Consider the following 13,505-nt stretch of genomic DNA (forward strand, 5'->3'; position numbering starts at 1 on the left):
AGCACCAGCCCCGGAGCCAGGGACGGGCTTGGGAGGGCAGAGGGAAGAGCTGGGGCCGGGCTGGGAGCAAAGGAATCCTCCCCTGGAAGAGGGGAAAGAACTGGGGAAGGGCTTGGGGAGGGGCTGCGGGATGGGAAACGCGGTGGCTTTTGAGGAGGGAGCCAACAGGGCTGACGGGGTTTGGGGTGAACACCTCGGGGTTCACGGCTCCACAGAGCCCCACGGCTGTGCCCCCAGCCCGGGCAGCGAACACACTGTGCCCACCAGGATCGTGGAATTGGGGAATATCCCGAGCTGGACGGGACCCCAAGGACCACCAGGACACCCCAAACCCCCCCTGTGCCCCGGGCACAGCTCAGCAGGAGCCAGCGGGGTGGGGTCTGCGTGCAGCAGAGAAATCTCCTGTTGGTTCTTGTTTCTGCCCATCCCAGGGACGGCAGTTGTCGGGGGCTCCTTTTCCCTGGAGTTTAAATTCCCCGGCATTCAGGTGGTTTTAGAGTCCTGGCCCTCTGCAAAGCTCTGTGCCAAACGCAGGAAAAGACGGAGTCTTCAAGGTTACACGCTTCGTTTATTAGTTCTTATCTTACAATTCTCTCAGTGTCCAAAAGATGTTTGCTGCGGCTCGGACATCTGGTGACTCCCCCTGTCTCTGGGCTGTCCTTATCTTTTATACTAATTGCTACGTATTCTTTATTTACTATTTCTTACCAATGTCTATCACTATTACTAAAAAGGTCATCTCTACTCTGACCCAATCCTCACTGACTGCTTTGTGCCAACGTCACTGCAGAAATGGAGTGAGGGAACAAGAAGGAAGAAGAAGGAGACAACGCCCCAAATTCTCCATCTTGCCCCATTCACTTCAATACAAGAAATCCCAAACCCACTGTTTTTTCACCCTGTGATATTCTAAACTACTATTTTTACACTCTTGTGGCCTGCAATGCTTCCTGCAGTGCAAGAAGCCTCTCCCATGGACTGAAATCAAATCCAGTGTCTCTCTGAGCTCTGGGCTCTGGGCTGGGGTCCCAGACCCCCCTGCCCAGGTCCCTGACCCTCCAGGGCAACCAAAGGAATGCCCTGGGCTCCAACAGGTTCTGACCAGAGCTGAGGGGTTTGTGGGGGATTCTCCTGGGGCTGGCTAGGGGGTGATGTCCTCAGGAACGCTCTGGAACCCGGGAAAAGGATCCTGGAATGCTGAGCTCGGCCGAGTTTCACCGTGAGCACCTTCCCCAGGGGCCCAGGCCTGCTCAGGTGTGCACACCTGGCTGGGGGATCCTGGACAGGATCAGGAAATCATTCCCTGCTCAGGTGTGCACACCTGGCTGCATTTCTGGGCTCCTCCTGGCAGCAGGGATGGGAGGTGAGCAAAGCTCTGTGATTAGGCGATTGAACAGAAGGAATCCTTCCTTTGGGCCTATCCCAAAGCTATACTTTTCCATTTTTCACTGGCGAATCGCTGGAACAAAATAAACCCATTTTGTTTATGTGGGAACTTCTTCCCATTTAAAATAAATACTTCTGTGGTTCACGCTGAAGTGAAACAAGGGAAATATTGTTTCAAGCAGAGACATCAAATGGTTTTGGGTGGGGGGGGTGGAAGGTAAATTGAAGCTCTTGTTTTTCAGAATTGTCTGGTTTGGTTATTTCAACACCAACGAGGGACTGAGATTGATATAAAACCGCAGCACGTCGCAGGCGACCTGAAAGTGGATCTGGCAGTGTAAAAAGTTCCAAGTGAAAATGTTTTCCTGGCTCCACAACAATTGATTCCTGAGCAGAATTAGGATTTGAATCCACTCCCCCCCAAAGCCGGAGAAATCCTTTTGGAACACGGCGGGGGAGGAGGAGGAGGGGGCAGAGGAGTCTGCGGGGGAAATAAAGGAGCAGACACCGAAGGCTCTGGTGCCCACTTCACCTGGAAACGAGAGAGAAAGCAGGGCGAGAACAGGACGATTCGAGCCCGAGCATCACAGACCTTTCCAAAAGCGAGAGACAGCAGGGGGAATTAATGGACAGCAATGCAGCCCAGTAATTAATTGATAAATGGCATCAGAGAGTTTTCCAAAGAAGGAGAGGACGACGTGACTTATCTTCCCCGAGGCAGGAGACGGTTTCTCCCTCCTTTCACCTTGCAGATAAGGAGGGAGAAGGGGGAATTCTCCGTGAGGAGGAGTCTGGAAGGAGAAGCAAAGGCAGAAGGGGCCGGGAGCAGCACAGGGCTGAGAACAGCCTGGAACCAGCCCACGGAGGAATTCCTCCTGAGGGACGGGGAAAAGGGGGCAGAAGGGACAGAGGGGAACCTCCCAGGCAGCCCCTGGAACGAAGGATTCTCCCTGCAGCCGGCAAAGCCCAGCTCGGGGCTCTCCAGGCACTGCCAGGTGTCCCCTGTGTCCCAGGCACGGTGCTGGGGCCGCTGGCACCTCCTGAGCCCGCCCTCGGTGCCTCGGGCCCCAGAGGCGCCCAGCGGAGCAGAAATGATGGTTCCAAGGCTGGACAAACCCAATAACCGCGGCGCTTCCCTCCTGCCTGGCCACGTCCCCGGGGCGGGATCCCCTGATGGATGGGAAATTCAGGTGCTCTGGAGAAAAAAGAGAGAGTCAGAGACTTGCTCTTTTTGTACGTTTCTTTATTATCAAGCTTGGCCTTGGGGGAGAGCTTGCTTGCTCCGTTGGCAAAGCGGAGGAGGAGGTACACACAGCTTCGCTTCACAGCAAAGCTGGGGACTCCCACCCCCCGTCATGGGCTTTTTCCCTTGCCGGGGAGTCCGTTTCGTGTCGCTGATGAGGGGTCATCCAGCGATGGGGGACTCCTTCTCAGGTCATGGCGACTAAATAGAGCTGCTTCGGCGGACCCCCGTACCTCTTGCACTAGCCTAAAGTGCGACTTCAGTCCTGGATTTTACTTTGGTTCCCTGCTTTTTAGAGTCTCTCGTTCTTGAGTAGTTCTCAGAATCCCAGTGTTCTTTCTATTTGCATATTCAGACACTATCCGGCGAATGGGAGCAGAGATACAGGTAATAAGGCGAATTCTTAATTAACAAACAAGTAAAGAAGGTGATTAATCAATATTAAAACAGGAATAAGGCAAATTCTTTATACAGAACTAGCACTAACAATCTTACTGGAATTACTTAACAATTAAGTAACTAAAGCATAGATCATTCGAATAGAACCTATTTCTAACACAGGGGTGGAAGCCAGCGCTCCTGTCCCAGCCAGGGCTCAGTTCAGGGCCCCGGTCAGGTGCTTGGTGGCACCGCAGGGGCACAGAGGTGAGCGGCGCTCCTCCACCGCCGCAGGCTGCTGCCAGCCCTGGCCCTGGGCACCGCGGGGACCAGCCGCAGCTGCCCTGGGCACCCGGGGCCAGGGCCTCGCACCCTCCCAGGGAACAATTCCCGCCCGGTTTCCCACCTAAACCTTCCCTCTTTTGCTGGAGGCCGTTCCCTGTTGCCGCGTTCTTTTCGGCCTGCTGATTGTTCGCGCTTTTGTAGGGATTGTAACGTAAACAAAGTGATTGTTTTCGCATTCCTCTCTGAGGAGGGACAGTTGATGGACTCCTAGTGTGTCCGGTGGGGTGGAGAGGTGGAAACCTCGCTCTCCAATCCCTGGACATTGTCCAGAATCCATATAAATGAGGTCAAGGAAATAAACTTCCCTTCCTTTTGCCCTGACTTGACTGTGTGAGCATCGTTTTTTGTGTCCTCCAGCGACCATTCCTCCTTGATCCTCGCTCCCTGCCCTTGTCAAACGCCCCTCTCCAGGTCTCTTGTAGCCCCTTCTAGGTCCTGGGAGGTGCTGGAAGGCCCTGGAAGGTTCTGGAAGTCCCTGGGAGGCCCTGGAAGGTGTTCCCAAAGCCTTTTCCCCTCCAGGCTGAAGGAGATCCCCGACTCCTCCGCTCCCAGCCCCGCTGGCCAGCAGGCAGAGGACGCAGCGCTGCAGCTCCTCATTCCTGCCAGGAGCAGAGCAGCAGTTTCCAGGGCTCAGGGCGGTTCCCTGGAATGTGCAGAGCTCTCCCTGGGACAGACCACCCTCACCAAGGGAGCTGGGAGCACCCACAGGACACCTGTGGCTCTGCCCGGGCCCTGGGCACGGAGGGGACACAGGGAGCCCACCCATGTCAGGAAACGCGCTCAGGGCTCCAGCACGGGGCACAGAGGGGCTCAGGAGAGCTGGAGAGGGGCTGGGGACACGGCCTGGAGGGACAGGACACAGGGAATGGCTCCCACTGGGAAAGGGGAGATGGGGCTGGGATCTTGGGCAGGAATTCCTGGCTGGGAGGGTGGGGAGGGGCTGGGAATTCTGGAATTCCCGGATTTGCTGTGGATCCCTGGCAGTGCCCAAGGCCGGGCTGGGCATTGGGGTTTGGGACAGTGGGAGGTGTCCCTGCCATGGCAGGGGTGGCACTGGAGGGGATTTGGGGTCCCTTCGCAGCCAACCATTCCCTGATTCCATGAAAAGAGCAGGAGCTCCTGGCTGTTCGGGACTGCCCAGGCTCAGCTGTGCAGCTCCTGCACCGATCCCAGCTCCTGCAGCCGATCCCAGCTCCTGCACCGATCCCAGCTCCTGCACTGATCCCAGCTCCTGCAGCCGATCCCAGCTCCTGCAGCCGCTCCCAGCTCCTGCACCGATCCCAGCTCCTGCACCGATCCCAGCTCCTGCACCGATCCCAGCTCCTGCACCGATCCCAGCTCCTGCAGCCGATGCCAGCTCCTGCAGCCGATCCCAGCTCCTGCAGCGGATCCCGGCTCCTGCACCGATCCCGGCTCCTGCACCGATCCCAGCTCCTGCAGCCGATCCCAGCTCCTGCACCGATCCCAGCTCCTGCAGCCGATCCCAGCTCCTGCACCGATCCCAGCTCCTGCACCGATCCCAGCTCCTGCAGCCGATCCCAGCTCCTGCACCGATCCCGGCTCCTGCAGCTGATCCCAGCTCCTGCGGCCGATCCCAGCTCCTGCAGCGGATCCCGGCTCCTGCACCGATCCCAGCTCCTGCACCGATCCCGGCTCCTGCACCGATCCCAGCTCCTGCAGCTGATCCCAGCTCCTGCAGCCGATCCCAGCTCCTGCAGCCGATCCCAGCTCCTGCACCGATCCCAGCTCCTGCAGCCGCTCCCAGCTCCTGCACCGATCCCAGCTCCTGCACCGATCCCGGCTCCTGCACCGATCCCGGCTCCTGCACCGATCCCAGCTCCTGCACCGATCCCAGCTCCTGCAGCTGATCCCAGCTCCTGCACCGATCCCAGCTCCTGCAGCCGCTCCCAGCTCCTGCACCGATCCCAGCTCCTGCACCGATCCCGGCTCCTGCACCGATCCCAGCTCCTGCAGCTGATCCCAGCTCCTGCACCGATCCCAGCTCCTGCAGCCGCTCCCAGCTCCTGCACCGATCCCAGCTCCTGCACCGATCCCAGCTCCTGCGGCCGATCCCAGCTCCTGCGGCCGATCCCAGCTCCTGCACCGATCCCGGCTCCTGCACCGATCCCGGCTCCTGCACCGATCCCAGCTCCTGCACCGATCCCAGCTCCTGCAGCCGATCCCAGCTCCTGCAGCTGATCCCAGCTCCTGCACCGATCCCAGCTCCTGCAGCTGATCCCAGCTCCTGCACCGATCCCAGCTCCTGCACCGCTCCCAGCTCCTGCAGCCGATCCCAGCTCCTGCGGCCGATCCCAGCTCCTGCACCGATCCCAGCTCCTGCACCGATCCCAGCTCCTGCAGCCGATCCCAGCTCCTGCAGCTGATCCCAGCTCCTGCACCGATCCCAGCTCCTGCACCGATCCCAGCTCCTGCAGCTGATCCCAGCTCCTGCACCGATCCCAGCTCCTGCAGCCGCTCCCAGCTCCTGCAGCCGATCCCAGCTCCTGCACCGATCCCAGCTCCTGCAGCTGATCCCAGCTCCTGCACCGATCCCAGCTCCTGCACCGCTCCCAGCTCCTGCAGCCGATCCCAGCTCCTGCACCGATCCCAGCTCCTGCAGCTGATCCCAGCTCCTGCACCGATCCCAGCTCCTGCACCGCTCCCAGCTCCTGCAGCCGATCCCAGCTCCTGCACCGATCCCAGCTCCTGCAGCTGATCCCAGCTCCTGCACCGCTCCCAGCTCCTGCAGCCGATCCCAGCTCCTGCACCGATCCCAGCTCCTGCAGCTGATCCCAGCTCCTGCACCGATCCCAGCTCCTGCACCGATCCCAGCTCCTGCAGCTGATCCCGGCTCCTGCTGGAAGCTCCAGAGCTCCGTTCGCCCACACCCCAGGGCCTGTGCCCCACCCGGGCAGGGACATTTCCCATCCCTGACAACAACCGGGGCTCCCAGGACAGGGGGGGATTTCTCCAGCCCATTGTCACTCAGCCTTGTGCCGGGCACAGCTCCCAGGGGTGTCACAGCTCCCAGGGGGGTCCCAGCTCCCAGGGGTGTCACAGGTATCAGGGGTGTCACAGCCCAGGGGTGTCACAGGGTGCCAGGGGTGTCACAGCTCTCAGAGGTGTCACAGGTCCCAGGGGTGTCACAGCTCTCAGTGGTGTCACAGCTCTCAGTGGTGTCACAGGTATCAGGGATGTCACAGCTCCCAGGAGTGTCACAGGGTCCCAGGGGTGTCACAGGGTCCCAGAGGTGTCACAGGGTCCCAGAGATGTCTCAACTCCCAGGGGTGTCACAGCTGCCTGGAGTGTCACAGCTCTCAGGGATGTCACAGGTCTCAGAGGTGTCACAGGGTCCCAGGGGTGTCACAGCTCCCAGGGGTGTCACAGCTCCCAGGGATGTCACAGCTCCCAGGGGTGTCACAGGGTCCCAGAGGTGTCTCAGCTCCCAGTGGTGTTACAGGTATCGGGGTGTCACAGCCCCCGGGGGTGTCACAGCTCCCAGGGGTGTCACAGGTATCGGGGTGTCACAGCTCCCAGGGGTGTCACAGGGTCCCTGGGGTGTCACTCAGTACCAGGACTGTCACAGCTCCCAGTGGTGTCACAGCTCCCAGGGGTGTCACAGCTCCCAGGGGTGTCACAACTCCCAGTGGTGTCACAGGTATCGGGGTGTCACAGCTCCCAGGGGTGTCACAGCTCCCAGGGGTGTCACAACTCCCAGAGGTGTCTCAGCTCCCATCACTGCTCTGTTTTTTCAGCAGCTGCCACGTCAGGGCTGGTTCGAGCCCAGCCGCAGGAAGATCGCGGGCGGGCCTGACTTGATCAACGCCGCGTTTTGAAACCTTCCTGCATCTCGTTTAAATTGATTTTCTTTTGCTTCTGCTCAAAAAGGGGAAGGGAAGAAAAGCACGCAGCAAAATAAAGCCCCAAAAGAGCTCCAGCCAAGGGAACATCAAAGGGGCCGAGCTGTTTTCGGCGCTGCCGGGAGAACCAAAACCGCGCACGGAGCGAACTGCACAAGTGATGATAATGAGGGGCCGGGAACGGAGCCCTGCACAGGCCTTGACTCAGGCCCGAGGTGTTTGCACCACAAAAGCTTCACATGTGCTCAGCCCTCGCGGGAAGGGCTCTGCTGAGGAGCCTGAGCCGTGAAAAGCCCTGCCAGGAACGGTTTGGAGCTCAAAGAGTGACTAGGCTTTGTCTTACAGCGGCGGCTTTTCTTCCTGCAAAGGGCAGCCAGGGGCACAAACCCAACACAGCGGAGGGAAGGAAAAACAGTGGGAAAACCCCACCCGTGTTTGTGTGACGGGCGGAAAGGGGGCTGCTCACACACGGCTGGCTCGGCACGCACGGAGCCAGGTCAGCAGAGCGCCTCAGGGTCAGGGTCACCTCAGGCCCAGAGGAGAGCGGGTCCCTGCTGTCACCTGTCCCTGCTGTCACCTGTCCCTGCTGACACCTGTCCCTGGGTGACACCTGTCCCTGCTGTCACCTGTCCCTGGGTGACACCTGTCCCTGGGTGACACCTGTCCCTGCTGTCACCTGTCCCTGCTGTCACCTGTCCCTGGGTGACACCTGTCCCTGCTGTCACCTGTCCCTGGGTGACACCTGTCCCTGGGTGACAGCTGTTCCTGCTGTCACTTGTCCCTGCTGTCACCTGTCCCTGCTGACACCTGTCCCTGCTGTCACCTGTCCCTGGGTGACACCTGTCCCTGCTGACACCTGTCCCTGGGTGACACCTGTCCCTGGGTGCCCTGCGTGTGAGAGCTGCTGGATTCCCTCAGCTCCGGATGGACCCATCCCAGGGCACCCCCTGGGCAGGGCCCAGGCCCTGGGGACCCTCATTCCCAGTGTCACTGTCCTGTCCTGTCCTGGGGACCCTCATTCCCAGTGTCACTGTCCTGTCCTGTCCTGGGGACCCTCATTCCCAGTGTCACTGTCCTGTCTTGTCCTGGGGACCCTCATTCCCAGTGTCACCCGCCCTGTCCTGTCCTGTCCTGTCCTGGGGACCCTCATTCCCAGTGTCACCCGCCCTGTCCTGTCCTGTCCTGTCCTGGGGACCCTCATTCCCAGTGTCACCCGTCCTGTCCTGGGGACCCTCATTCCCAGTGTCACCCGCCCTGTCCTGTCCTGTCCTGGGGACACTCATTCCCACTGTCACCTGTCCTGTCCCGTCCTGCGCTGTCACCTGTGCCCTGCCCCTCCCCTGTCAGCACAGCCCTGCTGTGAGCCCCACAGGTAAATCCACACCCGCTGGAAAATCAGCCCAACCCTGGATCAGTTCATAAACCAGGACCACCCTCTCAGGAGGGCTGTCGGTGATGGGTTTAAACTGAAACAGGGTCGATTCAGACGAGATCAAGGGGAGTTGTTTTTATGGTGACTGTGGTAAAACCCTGGCACGGGGTGCCCAGAGCCGCTGTGGCTGCCCCTGGATCCCTGGCAGTGCCCCGGGTTGGACGTTGGGGCTTGGATCCAGCTGGGACAGTGGGAGATGTCCCTGCCATGGCAGGGGGGGCTTTAGGTGGCCTTTGGAGGTCCTTCCAACCCAACCCACCCCATGGTTCCACGGTAAACGACCTTTAAGGTCCTCTCCACCCGAACACGTGTGTGATTCTGTGACGAGGCCCTCCCGTTTTCCTCGTTCCTCTCCTGGCTGTGGGAATGGCTGTTCCCACCTGGAGGGGAGGGTGGCACCAGGAGCTCCCCACCTCCACCCCGAGGCCCCTCCGGTGCTTGGCACCAAACTGCCCAAGGAGCCTCAGGGGCTTGTTACCCTGGTTTTTCTGAGTTTTTCTGAGCCTTTTGATTTTCTTAAATGGAGTCAGATCTTTTTAGTTATTGTACAATATTGGGAGCAGTTTTCTACCTTTCCCACAGATGTAACATAAACAAATCCTTTGTTTTTCATTCTCTGTCCTTTGTTTGCATGTTTCTAACCTGAAAACAATTGTAACTGACAATTGGTCTGGCCACTGAGGCTGAGGGGTGTTTAACCCCAAAAAGCCAATCTTCTGCTAGACCCACAAATGGATAAAAAGTAAGAAATAAACAAAAGAGTCTCTCTTCTCTCCGCTCTCTCAGCTGGGAGCTGGATCGGAAGGACCTCTGCGAAAATCTCTTGTCTGCGCGTGACTGCTCTGTGTGTCTCGGTGACAGGGGCTCTTTGCTCCTGCCCCGCTCTCCACCAGAAGCAGGAGAGCTGAAATGGAGCCTCCTGGGAATGCTGGGATCTTGGAGTGGTTTGGGTTGGGAGGGACCTCAGAGCCCACCCAGTGCCACCCCTGCCATGGCAGGGACACAGAATCACAGAACGTCCAGGTTGGAGGAGATCTTCAAGATCATCGAGTCCAACCCAGCCCCAACAGCTCAACCAAACCACAGCACCAGTGCCACATCCCGGCTTTAAACACATCCAGGGATGGCGACTGCACCATCTCCCTGGGCAGGACATTCCATTACTTATCATTCTTTCCACAAAAAAACTTTTCCCTGATATCCAACCTGTATTTCTCTTGGCACAGCCTGAGGCTGTGTCCTCTCCTTCTGTCAGTGCTGCCTGGAGAAAGAGCCCAACCCCAGCTGAGCACAGCCACCCTTCAGGAGCTGTAGAGGGTGATCAGGTCACCCCTGAGCCTCCTTTTCTCCAGGCTGAACACCTCCAGCTCCCTCAGCCGTTCCTCACAGGGTTTGTGTTCCCCTCCCTCCTCTGGACACGCTCGAGTGTCCCAATGTCCTTCCTCAACTGAGGGGACAGAGCTGACACAGCGCTCGAGATGTGGCCTGAGCAGTGATGAGCACAGGGGACACCTCCACTGTCCCAGGCTGCTCCCAGCCCCAGTGTCCAGCCTGGCCTAGGGCACTGCCAGGGATCCAGGGGCAGCCACAGCAAATCTGGGAATCTGTGCCAGGGTCTCACCCTGTCCCAGTAAAAGGCAATGCTGATAAAGAAAAGCCCTGGGCTGAGGAGAACAGGGAGATGAAATCTGTTCCTCCTGAGCCTGGTCCCAGAGCTGTGTCTGTGTCTGGGAACTGAGCAGGGGCCTGAGCTCACCCTGCTTGGGTGCTCCATGGACACCCCTGTGTTCCATGGACACCCCTTTGTTCTCCATGGACACCCCCATGCTCTCCATGGACACCCCTGTGCTCTCCATGGACACTCCTGTGCTCTCCATAGACACACCTGTGCTCTCCATGGACACCTCTGTGCTCTCCATGGACATCCCTGTGCTCTCCATGGACACCCCTGTGCTCTCCATGGACACCTCTGTGCTCTCCATGGACATCCCTGTGCTCTCCATGGACACTCCTGTGCTCTCCATGGACATCCCTGTTCTCCATGGACATCCCTGTGCTCTCCATGGACACCCCTGTGCTCTCCATGGACATCCCTGTGCTCCAGGGACACCTCTGTGCTCTCCAGGGTCACCCCTGCGCTCTCCATGGACACCCCTGTTGTCCATGGACACCCCTGCGCTCTCCATGGACACCCCTGTGTTCCATGGACACCCCTGTGCTCTCCATGGACATCCCTGTGCTCCCCATGGACACCCCTGTTCTCCATGGACACCCCTGTGTTCCATGGACATCCCTGTGCTCTCCATGGATATCCCTGTGTTCCATGGACATCCCTATGCTCTCCATGGACACTTCTGTGCTCTCCAGGGTCACCCCTGCCTTCCCTCACCTGTGTTCTCCAAACCACAGTGGACAGCAGAAACAGCTCCTTTCCATCAGGATCCCTCCTCCTCATCCTCATCCTCATCCTCCTCACCCTCACCAAGCCCCAGCTTTGGACGTTTCCCAGACTGGCCCTGATTTCTCCATGGGTTTCCCTGCCGAGGCTCTGACCCCCAGAGGGCTGGGGAGGAAGCTGAGCCCATGGAAGAGGAGCTGTGCCCATGGAATGGGAGCTGAGCCCATGGAAGAGGAGCTGAGTCCATGGAGAGGAGCTGAGCCCATGGAAGGGGAGCTGAGCCCATGGAAGGGGAGCTGAGCCCATGGAGAGGGAGCTGAGCCCATGGAGAGGAGCTGAGCCCATGGAGAGGGAGCTGAGCCCATGGAAGGGGAGCTGAGCCCAGGGAGAGGAGCTGTGCCCATGGAGAGGGAGCTGAGCCCATGGAGAGGAGCTGAGCCCATGGAAGGGGAGCTGAGCCCATGGAAGGGGAGCTGAGCCCATGGAGAGGGAGCTGAGCCCATGGAGAGGGAGCTGAGCCCATGGAGAGGGAGCTGAGCCCATGGAGAGGAGCTGAGCCCATGGAAGAGGATCTGTGCCCATGGAAGGGGAGCTGAGCCCATGGAGAGGAGCTGAGCCCAGGGGAGGGGAGCTGAGCCCATGGAATAGGAGCTGAGCCCATGGAGAGGGAGCTGAGCCCATGGACACTGCAGAGGAGGAGCTGCCCCTGCTCTGCTGCTCTGGCACAGGAATGCCGAGCTCACCTCGTGCTCTGAGCTCACCTTGTGCTCCGCAGCGCCGGGACTGAAAGGCACCGACTCCTCCAGGAGCACTCGGGAATCCGGGAGATAAGACATCAGCTTTAGGCAACACTTCAGCGACAGCACTCCACAGGACCTCGGTGTGTGACACGTGCTGGGTAATTCTGTGAAGGGATTCTTCCTCTCCTCTCCTCTCCTCTCCTCTCCTCTCCTCTCCTCTCCTCTCCTCTCCTCTCCTCTCCTCTCCTCTCCTCTCCTCTCCTCTCCTCTCCTCTCCTCTCCTCTCCTCTCCTCTCCTCTCCTCTCCTCTCCTCTCCTCTCCTCTCCTCTCCTCTCCTCTCCTCTCCTCTCCTCTCCTCTCCGTGCACAGAGAGCAGCTGATGCCGAGAACGGAAATTCAGCCGTGCTTTGTGATTCCATTTTTAATGGGCCCAGTGGTGGCTCCGAGGAGGGAGCTGCCGGCCCTGGGTGGCAGGAAAGAGCAATCCCCTCCTGCCAAACACTGCAGAAAGCAGGAACAGGACCGGGGGATGATAAACGGCCCAACTTCCCCGGCCACTGGAGCCTCTTCATGAACCGCTCCGCTGCTTTTCCCCTTCTCTCTTCGATTTTTTCCCTTTGGCTCTGTGCTTGTGGGTGGCTGCCTGCAGCCCCCCGTGCCCAGGAGCTGCTGCCTGCCTGAGGCTGGGCGCTCCTGTTCCGGGTCCCCTTCATGTCCTGCAGCCCAGGATGCTGCACCAAGTGGGGAAAACAAAAGGGAAGAGAAAATTTAAAAAAAAAAAAAAAAGAGAGAGAGAGAGGGAGAAAATAAAAGGCTGAGAAAACAAAAGGAATTGTTCATAAATCCTTTGGCAGCACACCCAGGCACAGGGTGTGGCTGTTGGAGTGTCCTGTCCAGGGCGCACAGGGCAGGAGCCGGGCTGGACGATCCTGGCGGATCCATCCCTTCCAAGCCAGGCTGTTCCGTGGTTTTACACTTTACATCGGCGGTGTCACCTGGTGCTGCCCCCGGGGACAGAGCCTGCCTGGCCAGGACAGCTCAGCACACTGGGCAGAGCTGGGGCACCTCCCACTCACCTCCAGGGAGCCCAGGAGGAAACTTCTCACCCGGGGTGGCTCCGCAAAGGGCCCCAGGAGCCTGCGGTGGCTGAAGCTCCCCGGAGCCACGGGGACCCCCCCGTCCCACCTGGCCCTGCTCCCTGTCCCCCTGGGCAAACCCCGAGCGCCCCAGCCCGTGACAGGGCTCAGGACAGGGCACGGGTGGCACAGCAGCGCTGGAGACTCCACCTGACATCTGAGGGAGCCAAGGCTGGAGAAGGGAGCCGAGGTGTGGGGACAGAGGCAGCAGCTCCCCTGAGATCGAGGAGACCCCGAGCAGCTTCCCCGGGGCCGTGGTGGGTGACAGAGAGCCCTGAAGGGCCAGGGAGCGGCAGCCACAGAACAGCAGAGTGGTTTGGGAGGGAAGGGACCCCAAATCCCACCGAGGGACACCCCTGCCATGGCAGGGACACCTCCCACTGTCCCAGTCCCCAATGTCCAACCTGGCCTTGGGCACTGCCAGGGATCCAGGGGCAGCCACAGCAAAGCTGGGAATTCCAGAATTCCCAGCCCCTCCCCACCCTCCCAGCCAGGAATTCCCAGTTCCCAAGATCCCAGCCCAATCTCCCCTTTCCCACTGGAAGCCATTCCCTGTGTCCTGTCCCTCCAGCCCTTGTCCCCAGTC

The sequence above is a fragment of the Hirundo rustica genome, assembly GCF_015227805.2.
Source record: "Hirundo rustica isolate bHirRus1 chromosome 5 unlocalized genomic scaffold, bHirRus1.pri.v3 SUPER_5_unloc_3, whole genome shotgun sequence".
In the NCBI taxonomy this organism is placed as follows: Eukaryota; Metazoa; Chordata; class Aves; order Passeriformes; family Hirundinidae; genus Hirundo; species Hirundo rustica.